Below are 15,371 nucleotides of genomic sequence, written 5' to 3'. Positions count from 1 at the left end.
CAAGTTAATTTTAAATTGTTTCCTCCCAGTATTTAATTGATTAGAAATTGTTTAAAATGATACATTTTGTACTGTAATCCATTAATGAACATTATAAGGGATAAAATTCTGATAACATATATATGTATACAAACAAAATATTAAATAAGAGGAATAGGAAGAAAGTGAAAATGAAAAAAGGAAGGGATATTTATGGACAAGGGCCACTAGCAGACAGGAAGCATCAAAGACCATAATGAATATAAGTGAAATATATATGTGAATAATAAAAAACATTAAAAAAATAATCACAAAAGTGCACCTAGAAAGTTGTATGAGCAGGTGCATAGCATACTTTCAAGCCAAATAACATAGTTTTTTGAAATGCATGCATCTGTGTACTTTGTAATGCTTTCCATTATTCTTTTGCTATTTTAATTAAAAAATAAATTTTAATAAAGGAAAGCACCCTCCTTTAGATGAACAGGCATGCACCCTACACTGTATGCCCAATTAGCAAGAGATCATCATTAGTTTTTTACACTCATATTTTTCTAATCAGTGATACAGACAGCACTCAAAATGGGAAATGGGAAATGGAATGCTCACTGGGATAATACACATAGAGGCAGTTAATGCATGTGCATGACATTGCCAGTGTATATGACAAAATTAAATGGGGTTCCAGCATCAAGTTTGAACCCTGGATGTAGACAAACAATTAAAATCATATTAAAGAAATACTACAATTCACAGTGAGCGTTAATTTTTTTTTTTTTTTTCTTTGGCTTACTTTATACACTAGTGCACCAGTCCTAAGTTTAAAAGAGTTCATTACAATTAGTGAAGGGGGGAAAAAAAAAAAAGATGAAAATTATATGAGAAAAATGGAAATTGATTGCTGTGATATACAGAACATGCTGGGAGACAACGCTTAAAAAATATATAAGCAAACATATTGTTATTAATTGATTCCATGGACCTTGTGTGTGGAGCCAGACAACAATTTTTGTCCGTAGCACTGAAATTAATTTAAATGGCTTTAAACCAATTTGACCAGATTTTCAAAAATTGAAAATTAATAATAATAAAAAGGGACATATTTTTATTGGTTTTTATACAATTATGAGAACATGCAACTGCTATATAAGTTATTTTAGAAAACAGTGATTTTAGAACAGTAGTATTTTATAAAAGTTGTTGTAGAGACAGTGTCTATCATTGGTGACTACAAAATAATAAAACAATTGTGATAAAATTTATTACGACTGTTTTTTTTCCCTTGAAATATTTTTAACTCAAAAGATTTTCCATATAATAGGTCTTATAAAGCTAATTATAATTGATTTAGTCTCAAAAGTGCCAAAGGGTATATTCTGTTGTGCAGTCAACTTGATCAATACCTAATGCAATTGAAAAAATAAAGTACCGATTATGCTTACAAAATGCATGTTTAACATAAAATTTTCATGTTATCTCTAAACAGAATGCAGGACTAAGGTATTCCTCAAGCAGCATGATGTGTAAGTAAACTGTGTTGTTTGAAGATAATAAAGTATAACTCTTTTGACCAAAGTGATCTTTTGTGATGGTGATATTGCAAAGACAGCTGTCACTGAAGAAGTGGTAAGAAAATTATGTACATATTTCCAATTTGGAAATAAACATAATAATACTAACGTTAAGTGCTTTATTATCTTCAAACAAAACGCTGAGCATCTGTCCATCCTAGTGTAGCAGAGCGCCTCTCAACATTTAGTAGATCATGAAGCACCTCAAAGCATTTCCTAATTTAGGTGGAGCATCAGAACAAGTATGTAGATATAAACGTTTTTTATATATTACTGTATATAAATGAAATTGAAAATTAATGAAAATATGATCAGGATCTTGTTTAGTTTATTATCCAGAAATGGAACTAAAGACGATATCACTCATATTTATACAGACAATACTTGTGAATAATTGTAAATAAATTACATAAAAAATTTATTCGTCAGCATGGAACTGCAAGTGACAAGTACTTGTAGAGCACTGGTAGAAAAACACTGGCACACAGCAAATATAATATATATATCATTAGTCTCACGCTGGTCATGGACAGAACCAATATTGGTTCCAAGTTGATAAATAAATAAAAATAAAATCCAATTTAAATTATGTAGTGTCTTTGTCTCAGATAAGAAGTTTTTTGACAGTATGTTTTTGTATTTTATAAATAAAATTACATTACTGTAATAATTTAAACAAAATTTTATTTGTCTTCAAAAATGTTTTAAGAATAAACTATAAAGAGCATAATGGATAGGCAGCCATCATACACTGTTGCTACTCCTATTCCCTCCATCTAGATTATATATACATATATATATATATATATATATATATATATATCAATGGATAGTAATGAATGGCACAATTACGGTTATGTGTGCTGTATTATTTTTCTACTTGTGATGTTTCTGATTGAAAGAAACTCTTGCTATATGCAAGCATGTTTGGGAGGCAACTAGAGGGAGTAATACTCTTGATCTGATTATCAGTAGTGATTCTTCATGCATCAAGAATCTGCAGATAAAGGAACCACTAAGTGGCAGTGATCATGGTGTGCTGAAGTGGGATTTACTCAAAGAGGGGTAACTACCATCAAGGGTAAAGGGAAGGGTTTTTGCTTTCATAAAGGTGACTACGGTGGTCTGAGACAGTATTTAAATTCTATATGGTGGGACCAACTGATGATGTTACCAACAACAAATTCGAAATGGGAAGCATTCAAAGAATTAATCTAGGAAGCTACTAGGCTTTTCATACCAACAAAGAAATATTCTTCAAGATTTAGGTCTAAGTGGATGTCAGATGAACTAATTAGACATGTGACAGAGAAGAAAAATGCATGGGATACATATAAATTAACATGTGACACAGAAGCCTATGATAGATAGAAGTTGGTCTGTAACCAAGTTACGAAGGAGATTAGGCAATTGAAGGCAGATTACGAGAAATATTTGGAAAAGGATGCAAAGAAAAACAGCAAAGAGTTCTTTACTTTTGTAAACTCTAGATGGAAGGGGATGAATCAGATTAGTCCAATTGATATCGATGGTTCAACAGTTGATGATCCTGCTCAGGTAGCTAACAAACTAAATGAATATTTTGCATCTACATTCACACATGAGGAATTATTCAGGGAGGAGAGAATGCAAGAGGTGTATTCAACTCTGGCAGTAAGCTAGATAATCTTTTAATAACTGAGAGTAAAGTGGAGGAGAAATTTTTGAAGATAAATATAAGAAAGGTACCTGGGATGGATGGAATCTATCCAGTTATATTAAAGGAGGCGGCAAAGGAAGTAAGCAAACCCTTAGCCATAATTATGAGAGCTTCCCTGGCCTCATGGGAGGTACCCATGGACTAGAGATGTGCAAATGTGACCCCAATCCACAAAGGAGAAGGCGCCTCCGTGGGCAGGAGCAGAAGTGTAGCACACACTTCTTGATTAGACCGGGGTTCGAGCCTGTGACCACTAAATACGGAGGATGTGGAAAGGTCAGAGAATGACCACTGCATATCCCTGGAGCAATATGGTCTTAGTTGCTAATGCTCTTAAAATCCAAATAACAAACAAACAAAGGAGGATCAAAGGGAGACAGGTAATTACAGACCTGTTAGTTTAACTTCTGTTCTAGGGAAATTAATGGAGGCACTGGTTAAAGAAGCATTGCAGGATCATCTAGACAAGACTTCAGTTATAGCTTGGACACAGCCTGGGTTTGTTAAGGGGAAGTCTTGTCTGACTAATCTGATTGGATACTATGATGTAGTCACAAAGGAATTGGATGCAAAGAATAACTTTGATATCATATATTTGGATCTCACAAAGGCCTTTGATACTGTTGCACATGGAAGACTCCTGCAGAAATTGGAGCAGTGTGGCATTGGAGGCAAATTGCTGCTATGGATAAAGGGATGGTTGAGTGGGAGAAGACAGAGAGTGGTAATCAATGGACACTGCTCTTCGTGGACTAATGTTATTAGTGGAGTCCCTCAGGGTTCAGTGTTGGGTCCATTGTTGTTTTCTGTATTTATAAATGATATTGATGATGATATATCAGGTTTAATGTCCAAGTTTTCAGACGATACGAAGGTTGGCAGGGTTACTAATGACAGTACACTGCTGCAACATGATCTAGAAAAGTTGAGCAGATGGGCTGAGAGGTGGAAAATGAAGTTTAACATTGACAAATGTAAAGTACTACATACGGGAACCAGTAATCCCAGAGTAACGTATCAACTCTGTGGTACCACACTGACAGTGGTAGAGAATGAAAAGGACCTGGGGGTAATTGTGCAGGCAGATATGAAGTGTTCTGAGCAGTGCAGACAGTCTGCAAGAATAGCTCATGGTGTCTTGTCAATGATATATACAGGAATTTTTCTAGCAGGGATAAGGTGGTGATTATCCCCTTGTATAAGGCAATGGTCAGGCCACACCTTGAGTACTGTATACAAGTCTGGAGGCCTCATTTTAAGAAGGATGTAGAGCTGTTGAAATGGTACAGAGAAGGGAAATAAGATTAGTGAACAGAACAAAGGGTTGCTCTTACGAAGAAAGGCTTAAGTTTTGCAAATTACAGTGTCTGGAGACTAGGCACCAGCAAAGTGATCTGATTGAGGTCTATAAAGCCTTGAATGGTCTCAATGCTGCTGGGATTCTTCCTCTTGCTCAGAATAATCGCCTGAGAGGGCATAAATTCAAATTGAGGAAAGACGATTGTAGGATAGATGTATGGAAGTTTGCCTTTAGCCAGCGGGTGGTTGATTGCTGGAACAAACTTCCCTCTGTCGTTGTAGAAGTTGATAGCTTAAATAGATTCAAGGCAGAACTTGACAAACATTTGGAGCGAGGGGATGGGTGAATAAGTTTTTTTTTTTTTTTTTTTTTGGCTGATGCTATATAAGCTTGCTTTTTTTGCATCATGTGCCCTTGCTAATGCTAATATAACATCATTTCTAGTCGTGCAGAAGAGGATGCTGTTGTTGCTGTTGTTTTGGTTTTTAGGAGCATTAGCAACTAAGCCATATTGCTCTGGGATATGTCTAGGATATGTGGTGGTCATTCCTTGACCTTTCCACATCTTCCGTATTTGGTGGTGACGGGCTCAAACCCCGGTCTAATCAAGAAGCATGTGATACGCACTACTGCTCCTTCCCACCTGGCTACGGAGGCACCCAGAAGAGGATGCAAAGGAAAAACTAATTTTTGATGAAAATAATATGTTATTTATTGATTGCTTCTGAGAAGGTAAAAGAGTCTGCAATGTTGTGCCTATCCCCTAGTACATGTTTTCCAGTTAAAGAGTCATGAAGATTTGAGAGAAAGGTAAAGGTAGACCTTCATTCCCTTTGATAGATTGGGCAGTCTATTATTAAATAATAGACTGTGAATTGGGTTTACAATTTTGTCACTGTGTAGGGTCTTCTTTTGTGAGATGATGGCATATGGTGAGATATATTCAGAACTGAACTTTTAGCAAGAGAATTTTTAAAAACAGTTTTATAATTTCATAAAAAAAAGTAGTGTGTGGTAGTAACATAATCATGCCATTAGATACTGAGATTAAATATCCCAGCAATGATATCCAATGAAATCCAAATGTGCATTTCAGATAAACATATTCATACTGGCCAACTTCTTCCATAATTACCTGGAAAATTTCTTTTAGGTTTTGAGAAAAGTTTACTTTTCTTCCAGACTTCAGTGAAGTTTATTATGTGTTTTTTAAGTATACATATGCTTCATAGTTTTCAAATGAATCTAATTTATTGATTAGGGTTTCAAAAGTCATTAGTTGTTTCTGAGTGTTAAGAATGTGGATTATTATAAATAAATTTTCTGTTTTCAGTGCATTTCTTAGAAAGAGAAAGAGATTGAGAGATATTGTTTATAGGTTTATCTGTCAGAGAATGTAGAATGACAGAGGGTTTTTTTGTTGGGCTTGCATCCATCTTTTGTTGTTTGGCATTGCATTTATGTTCTTCCAATTGAAGAACCTAACTGCACTAATAAGTCATGAGATGGCATGTTAATGTAATTCATATTTTTCTCCTTTTTAGCAGTGTTATCATTACCACCAAGGTTTCCAGCGCTGCCGCCAGGGAACCAAGTGGTTGATAGAGTTAGCAGTATAATGCCATTAGAAAAAGCTCTCATGGCAATACTTAAATCTCACTTAACCCTTTAAAGTCCAGCATTATTTCTACTGTCTTCATCATGTGGTCCAGCTTAAAAAAAAAAGAAAAGAAAAGATTACTGCAAATGGGTTGTTAAATCAGAAAGAGAGAGTTTGTCTAGTGGCCTTATCTGTCAGAGAATGCAGAATCAGAGGGATTTTTGTTGGAGACTTGCATCCGTCTTTTTGGCACCGGAACAGTTATGTTCTTCCATCTATATACTGTATAGATGGAAGAACATATACTGTAACATGAGATGCCATGTTAGCAGAGTGCACATTTTGCTACTTTATGTGGGTTTAATTACCTTCCACATGGAGTTTGAAGCAGCACCAGGTGATCAAGTGGTTCATTGAGTTAGTTGAGTTAGTATAGTTAATAAAATACTAAGAAAAGAAAGGCATTTCAAATAAGGAAAAAGAGAAAACTGAAATGAAATGAAATAGAAACATAGTCACTTAGAAAAAGCACTCTAAAAATTACACAGAAAAATCGCTTGGGCACTATCATTTGGCACTTAGGGCTTTGTAGTCCAGTAAAATGTCACAGATGAACTTCTCAGAATGCGATTATAGAGAATACAAATAGCAATATATCTTGCTGGATATATTCTAAATCTCATCCTTTGCAGTCCAGCATTATTTCTGCTGTCTTCCCCATGTCATCTAGTTGTAAAAAAAAAAAAAAAAAAAAAAAAAAACACACACAATTTGCTGTTAAAATGTATTTATTGTCATGTATAAATGAGCTAACATATAAAACTACACAGCAAACATTTTAAATGATTTTTTCCTGTGTGTTGTAATTTCTTAGCAGCATAGTGAGACAGCAATGTTTTTTTTTTTGTGAAGTTGTAATGGCAGATCAGGTGCTTCAATGTCAAGACTTTGACTGGAGAAGTCTTGAAAGCTCCCAGGGCTGTTTTCAGAGTACTGTGCTGGATGACATTTAGCTATTCTAATGTGCTTGTCCTAGCAGAGTCATATACTGAAGAACAGTAATCTAGGCATGGATTAGACTTGTAGAGGTGTAGTAAGGTATACTGATCAGCTCCCCGTGACATGGAAGAGAGTGATCAAAGTAAATGAGTGATGTGAGCTTGGAATTTTGTTTACTTGTAGATCAGGATGGAGAGCCCGTTGCCAGCAGAAGTGAGTAGCAGTGCATTTCTTTTCTTTTCTGATAGTCAATAACCATTCCGTGAAGTCCAGGATTCTATTTTGGTTATGGCAAGTTGGAGCTGCCATTTGATGGTGTTCATACTTTGAGACTGAAACCTAAAACCATTCATAATTTAACAGTTTTTAGGATATCCCATGTCATGTTGCTAACTTGAATTATGAATAGTGTTGAACTAAGTATCTAACCCTGTGGTACACCTTCCTCCTAAATGTGAGATGTAGAGAATAGGTTTTTATATCAGACCTGAAAAAATTCAGGTGCAATAAATCTTGAATTATTTCAGGCAACTGTCCCCTTAGTCTTACATGGTAGAGATTCATTATAATACCGTGACACCAAGTAGTGTCAAATAAATGCCTTTTCAAGATCTGTGTTGACCATGACTAAATGTTGTTTCACAGCAAAGGCACTGCAGATATGAGATTCGGCTTTGATGAGCACATCTAGGGTTAATGTGTTTTTTCTGAAAGCCATACTGATGATCAGGCAGGAAATTCTGTGATGCCAGGATTCAGGTGAACCTTGTATGAATCATCCTATCAAAAATTTTACCCACGCAGCTTGTGAGAGATATTGGCCTATAATTTTGGATCAGGGAAGGATCTTTGCCTAATTTTGGTAAGGATCGTGCCAGGAAGAAGGATAGGCATTTTCAGAGAAGATCCAATTGTAGAAAATTAACAGGGTACACAAGTCCTCTTCAAGTAAATACTTCAGAATAATGTAATGAACACCATCTGGGCCTGCAAGATCTATTTAATGATTCTTTAAGTTCTATTAATAAAGGGTTGGTTGTACGGGAAGGAGCGGTGAATGAAGAAGTTGATTTTATACTGTTCTGCATATACTTTGATGTTCTGGAAGGAGAATGCGCAGGAGGCAGAAGCAAAGATTGTGGCAAATGATTCTGCTAGTATGTTAGCAACTTCTTTGAGAGTAGACACGTCTTTCCCTTTCCAGTGAAGTATTGGAGAGGGCAGCTGAACAAATGTGCCATTTAGGGCCTATATCCTTCTCCAGATGACCCACGTGTTAGTGTCTTTTGTGATGGTTTAGGCAAAAGCAATCCACGAATTGCGTGTCACTTTCCATCTAATTTGTCTTGCTTTAGCTTTAAGTTGTTTATAAAGCAATTAAGTTACTAGTGGTAGAATACTTGCAGAAATTATTCCAAGCACGGTTTTGCTCCTATTTGACATTAAAGCAATCAGTATCCACCAGTGATTTTGGTGAATGTGATATGTCGTGGATTTTGGAATAGAAGCATCAGCTGCAGTCTGATTGGCTAGGTAAGTAGTTACATCATCAATAGGTTGTTTTTGAACATAAAGGCTGTCTAGAAATATTTGGGCAGAATAGCCATCCCAGTTTGCCTTTTTAAACTTCCAAGTGGATTGTTGATCAGGATTTGGAGTTACCCATTTGTAATGAGAAAATAATTGGAAAGTGATCACTGCTAAAGGGCTGTTGTTGTTGTTGTTATTTAGTTTTTAGGAGCATTAGCAACTAAGGCCATATTGCTCCGGGAATATGCGGTGGTCATTCCCTGACCTTTCCGCATCCTCCGTATTTGGTGGCTCACAGGCTCGAACCCCGGCTGTTAAAGGGATCGGTTAATACTGACCACGTCATGGTTGGAAAGATAGATGGTGAACAAATTGACAAATCAATCAGAGAATTAGATACTGTAGGTAGGGGGATATAGGCGGGAGATCCACAGTTTAGTAAATTATTCAAGCAATGTGCCCATTGTAGTGTCCATTAAAATCACCAAAAAGACAAATTAGAGTTGGGAGTTGGGTAATGAAATTGGGTAATGTCAAGTTCTGAATAGGGAAATGGTAGAGATGGTGGAATGTAATGTTACCCTTGTTTCAAGGGTAACTGAAATACCCACTGCAATTTGAATTGCCACAGCTTCTAGGGTGGGTCGTAATTGGATGGGCCTGGATGGTGTGTTAGAATTAATAAGAATAGCTACTCCTCCACAGGCAGGAGATTGAACTCCTACTTTGTCTGTACATTATGTAATTTTAGAATTTTGGCAAAACGTGCAGCGACAAGAATATTTCCTGTAGGTATACACCTATGGGACTGAATTGAGCTAGTAACTCCTTTAAGTCATCAGAAAGACTGCGTAGTTCTCTGCAATTCCACTGTATGATGTTTTGCATTATTAAGGTTTAGCTGAGGATGATTCATCTGACTGCTTTTTGTATGCAGGGCATTTTTTCTGGGTTTTTTTTTTTTTTTTTGGAAAGATGGGGTGTCCAGTATCCATAGTGTCATTTGCATGAAGCTCTACTATGAGTTCCTCATAATCTGAGTGTCTACATCCATACTGCTGTGGGTGATTTGGTTTTCTTGCTGCCTTTAGTAGTTTTCAATTTTTCACTGTCATGCGGGCTGTTGGAGTATCAGTTAGGATACTAATTAGAGTGCTACTTGTTTAGCTGGTTTTAGTTTTAGGAGTATCTTTTCCGGAGGCTGATAAGGTTGCTTTAACCCAATTCGCTAGAGAGACACCGAGTGGTATTGACACATCTGTTTGAACTGCAGTTGAAAGATAGTTTTGGATGCGAGACCCATAGGATAGACTAGGCACGGTCAACATAATTTTGTCTGCATGCCTCAGGATGTGACTTTATGTTCTATTTGTATTTTTTAATTTCTTTCCAGTTTTCCACATTTCACATGATTTAGAAAAGGCAGGGTGGCTTCCTTTGCATTTGGGACAAACGGGAGTTGAGGCCGAGCAATCTGCTTGTGTGTGATCCTTTGATTCACATATTGGACAGATGCTGTCACCTCTGCATATCTGCTGAGAGTTGCCATATTTCTGGCATTTAAAACAATGAAGAGGATTCAGGATGTACAACTGAATTCCTGATTTGCCATCCACAGCTTTTACTGTGGATGGCAAATCAGGAGTGTTGAAAGTTAAAATGATGGATCAAGTTGGAATGAGATTTCCATCTTTTTTTAATCATTATTCATTTCTGATTACTAAGAAGAGTTCCTAAACTAATTCCTCCTCAGACACTGCAATTAGGTCCCACTCTGTGATGATGCCTTTTGATCAATTTAAGGTATTGTTGGGAGTCCAGTGGTCAGGAGCGAGAGTGCTTAGCACGCGTTCCTTGAGTGGACTGGGGTTCAAGCCCGTGACTACTAAATATGATAAATATTTCTATTGACGATTTTATTGTAAACTCTACTGACTTGGTTGTCGTGCCAGAGTATAAACAGAAAAAATTTATACTGGCAACCCATCAAATGTCATCTTTAATAGCCACTCAGAACGTTTGGAGGTGGCTGTTTCAACTAGGAGGTCTCCAGACCGTAGTCACTTCACCATTTTTGGTGATCCAGCAATAGATTCCAAATATTTTTGGATCATAAATGGTGATAACTTGTCCACAGGTTGAGTGTACATCACCAGAAAGTTAGGTATGTTAGGACACTGCTTCCTCTTTAAAGCGTTTTAGGTTGGTTGGCATCATTTTCATTGGATATTTATGTCCTTGAGCTTGATGGCTCTAAATTTGGAAAATTATTTGTCCATGGTTGCTCCTTTTTAGCCCTGGGAGAGGGACTTTCTTTTCCCAGGTTATCAGCCCTGCCACATGGAGGCAGGAGTGGTGCCGACAAGTGACCAAGAGAGCAGTATGTTGCTAGCGGAGGTAGCAGTAATGTTGCAAGTGGCGGAGGATTTATGAATGAACTAGCACTTGCCCTAGGAAAAACACTAAAAAATCAATCACAATAGAGATCACTTGGCACTTGGGGCCCAGTTGACATGAATCTGTAACTTGCATGGTAGTATACATTGTGATTATGTTAACTTATGGAGTGTGAGATAATATTTGAGCTCCCACGGCCTCCTACTTTAAATGTCCATATGATATAATGCAAAATGAGAGCAGTAAACAGTGTTCAGAGTACAAAGTGGCGAACAGCATGTGAAATGTTTTGTTTCTGTGATAAAAACAAAAAAGTTGTAATATGTGGACAAACGTTTTTACAAGGACTGCCTGGGATAATACCATTTATATTTTTTAAAATTTTTAATGTAAGAACACACATGAATACAACCATACTTGAGTATTTTGGTCATGAGCATATTTTTTATAAATTTTATAATTTTAACTTTATTACATGACTCCTTATAATTTTGAAATATTGTGCTTTATTATGTTTGCATTGCTTCATTTTCCAGAATCATATTGGGTTCTGCAGCTCTAAAACGGTGTTTGCAAGCCAGCTGCTAGATAGTCCACTGACCCGAACCTATTGGTAACTCTCTAGGAGGCTTCCAGATCAGCTGGTATATAATCTCGCTACCTCCACTCTGCCAGGCAGTGACTGGAAGGAGTCTGAGTAGTGTGTATGTGGGGAGGACTTTGTCGTGGCCACATTATATCATGGAGCTTGGTATATTCTTGCCATGTGTATATACCATATCCAAAAATTTCATTACTTCATACATGGAAGTCAGAGTAGTCCCACTTCCACTGTCTGAAGGAATCTGAATTTAAACAAAAGCTTTGCCACATGAATCTTTGGCGGGGTTCTTATGTTTCACATTCTGTGCTCTTTCACTTCAACTAAGTCATCACTGGAACAATTCTTCACTGTGAGATTGGAGTAATTTACCCAGATTTTCATTTCCATACCTTCCTCAATCAATGGCTACTGTTGCAACCTCAGAAATGACTGCAAGCATGCAGTAAATCATCATCATCATCAGCCATTTCCAATCCATTGCAGGATGAAGGCCTCTCTAGCAGCTTTCCAGTTCCTTCTGTTTTGTGCAAAGGCCATCCATTTACTACTCATGAACTTGTGAATTTCATCTGTCCATCTCCGTTGTTGTCTTCCAGGTTTTCTTCTAGCTCCTCTTGGTACCATTCTGTTATTTTCTTAGTCCATCTGTCATCATGTCTTCGAGCTATGTGTCCTGCCCAAAACCATTTTAGTTCTTTAGTTTTGATAAGAATGTCCTTTACTTGAGTTTGCTGCCTAATCCATGTGTTTCTTTTCTTATCTAACAGTCTGATTCCAAATATAATTCGTTCCATTCTTTGCTGTGTAGTTCTCAGCTTCTCTTCCATTCTTTTGGTTCATTATCTTATGTTTCAGACAAATTGGGATATTGCTCCTCAATATATAACTATATTTCCTGAATGTTAGCCATCCAAAATTTATTCTTCTCCTGACTTCAAGCCATTTATCATTATTACAGCTAATGACTTGTCCCAGATAAGTATATGAATCCACCTTTTCAATTACTGCTGCTTCAATGATTATATTCCTTTCTGTGGCATACTGGCCTCAAATTAGTTGTGAACATATTTTGGCCACACTTTTTGTCACACAACATTCATGCAATTCAGCATTGCTTCTACCGCAATGTTACAATGTTATTGCATTAGAGATGTACATCTTTCAAAACTGCTGGATGGCAGTCTGGTTTGGCCTGTCTGTTGCTCTAATTAATTGAGATAATTCATTGCAAACAGCAAGCTCTTAAATATAGCAGTCATTCCCTGGTCCATTGGTTAGGGTAAAGAAGTTGTTATAGGCAGAATAAACTTTACATTCTGGCAGCAATCATCAGGGCTTTGACAAGCTGCTTTAGTGCCATGGACAAGCAGTTCAATAGAATAAATTTTATTTCAGTTTTTAACCTATAACAGAAATGCACCCAGGGTGACTGGCCTATTTGCTCATGCCCTGGCACAGTGATGGAATCATCTAGATTAACAGATGGCTGGGAGAATTATCTAAAATCACACATGTTTTGAATGTAAGAGCTACTCTTGCACAGTGTTCTTTTATTGCTATAGGTGACACAATTTTGTAAGACCCTCATAACCCAAGCCCTTCTGTTATTATGGTATGTAATGGGAAGGTGAGCTTTTGAGTACCCATACTGAGTTTTTGAGTTTTCTGAATAGTACACCAGTAAGGGCTTCAATTTGTAATTACCCTCTGCATTTCAACCAAGGAGAAAACTTTGGCAAAATTTAATTCCAGGCATTATTTTCTCCTGTTCAGAAGTGGTATAAACTCTCAGGCTAGTCCCATCATCACTCAAAATTTGTTAAAAGGAAATACCATCCTCTTCAGCAGTGGCTTTCACTCTGACTGTAAATGCCTCTCTGCCCTTGCAGCTGTACTAGTCACCTTGATGTAAAAAGCCATATGGTTGGGATTTTTTTTTTTTTGAAGTACTCCAACTAGTTAGTTGTTGCCAAAAACGGTTTCTTTTCTGTACTCAGATTAAGGTGTACAAAAGTCTGGCCTTCTCCTGAAGAACTAGGCCACTGACAGAACATTCTTTTGGTTTTGATCATCAATCTGTATGACTAACATAATATCCATTTCTATCAGCCTTGTGATATGCAGGTCTGCAGTTGCAAGCAAAAGCTTCACCTCTTCTTTAATTCTGTCAGCATTACCACAAGTTGTTGGTACACACGGAGAAAAATCAAGTGCTACACTAATATCTACAGAAAACTCCATTCTGGCTGCTGTTGTCAATGTCGGGATTTAATGTCACAAGGGCAATTGCAGCCAAATTGCACCTGTTAATGTGTCTTATAGTGGAACAGTTAAATACACCTGTTAATGTGTCTTATAGTGGAAAAATATATATAATAAATGGCCCGCCGTTTATTATATATATATTTTTGAATTAATGGAATCTCTGATGTAAATTTAGAAAATATTCTGCGCATTGCTATGACAAATATCAATCCAGATATAGATTCACTGATAAAAATCAACATTATAAAATCTCTCATTAAATATTATAAAAATAAAATATTGCAATTTTTGTTACTGGAAATGTATTTGTATTTTGTTACTATAATTGTATTTTTGTAATTTTATCTTGAATTTGTATTTCATTTTTTTTATTAATAAAGTTAATTATATGTACGCATATGTATAAATATTACAATAAATAACATAAATAAATGTTTATGACAACTTTTTCATTATACACCATTTTAATAATCCTAAAAATCGTGGGAAGCTAAACAAAATTTTTGCCCGTATTTACCTCAAAGACATTTATTTGGCCCACCATTAATAAAGATTGCCCACCCTTGGACTACACTATAGGTTTTTGCCACAAAGCTTCACTGTCAATAAGTGAGGTAACTTGGGTGACAGCATCATTAACCTACCATAATTCATGCACTCAATTTAACAAAATTGCTTGTGGCATTTTTGTGACATCCCTTTTTGTTTTAATTATAAAAAATAATTTTAGCTTTTCTAATGTATTGAAAACAGTGATCTATTAAGTATGATTTGCTCAACTAAATTAAAAATTTTAAATGAAAATAAAGTTTTCATTGTTCAGTCGAAGATCTATATAACAACTTTCTAGAGGAATGAGAAAAATGTCATTACATCAGAAGGATATTATATCGATTGTTCATAAAATCAGCAACAAAACAAGTAAAAGCTTGAACATTTAATGTAATTCTACTAATACGATATAGTATAATCTTATTTACAATATGTACTACAGTATTAAACAAGAAAATTATGATTGCAAATTTCACTATCAGATGAGACCATTCACTTTTGTCAGATTCTGCTACTTTGTATTAATCCTTTTAATGTGTAATTTTATTTTTATTTCTTTTCTTTCTCTCTCTGAATGCAAAATAAATGGAAAAATATGTAAGCCTGAGTGTGGCTGACCACAAAGCTATTCAGTGATGGGACCTTGGTGGCTCTAGATGTGCTGATCCCGAATTACCTGTATGTTACATGGTCCGGGCAGAATGTTTATCTTGTTTATTTTTTTAGTTGCCCTCCTTTTGAACCTTTTGGTGATCTCAAAATAGCAGGTATAACTAGACAGAATTCTGTTACCATTACGAAGCTACAGAATTACACCTGGCAGATATTAAGGAGCCACCCAACATAAGTTGCACATACATAGATGCATGTCCTAG

The 15,371-nt window shown here is 36.2% G+C and overlaps 1 protein-coding gene across 1 annotated transcript in view; it reads right to left on the bottom strand.

Moving 5' to 3' along the window:
• Positions 1 to 15,371, bottom strand: part of LOC150081544 (solute carrier family 35 member F1-like) — a 220,133-nt gene that overhangs the window by 851 nt on the left and 203,911 nt on the right. The window lies entirely within an intron of this gene.

This window comes from Mastigoproctus giganteus, chromosome 8 (assembly GCF_048544385.1).
Source record: "Mastigoproctus giganteus isolate SK-2022 chromosome 8, ASM4854438v1, whole genome shotgun sequence".
In the NCBI taxonomy this organism is placed as follows: domain Eukaryota; kingdom Metazoa; phylum Arthropoda; class Arachnida; order Uropygi; family Thelyphonidae; genus Mastigoproctus; species Mastigoproctus giganteus.
The sequence above is the reverse complement of the archived record's forward strand: the minus strand, read 5'-3'. Positions and strand labels throughout refer to the sequence as shown.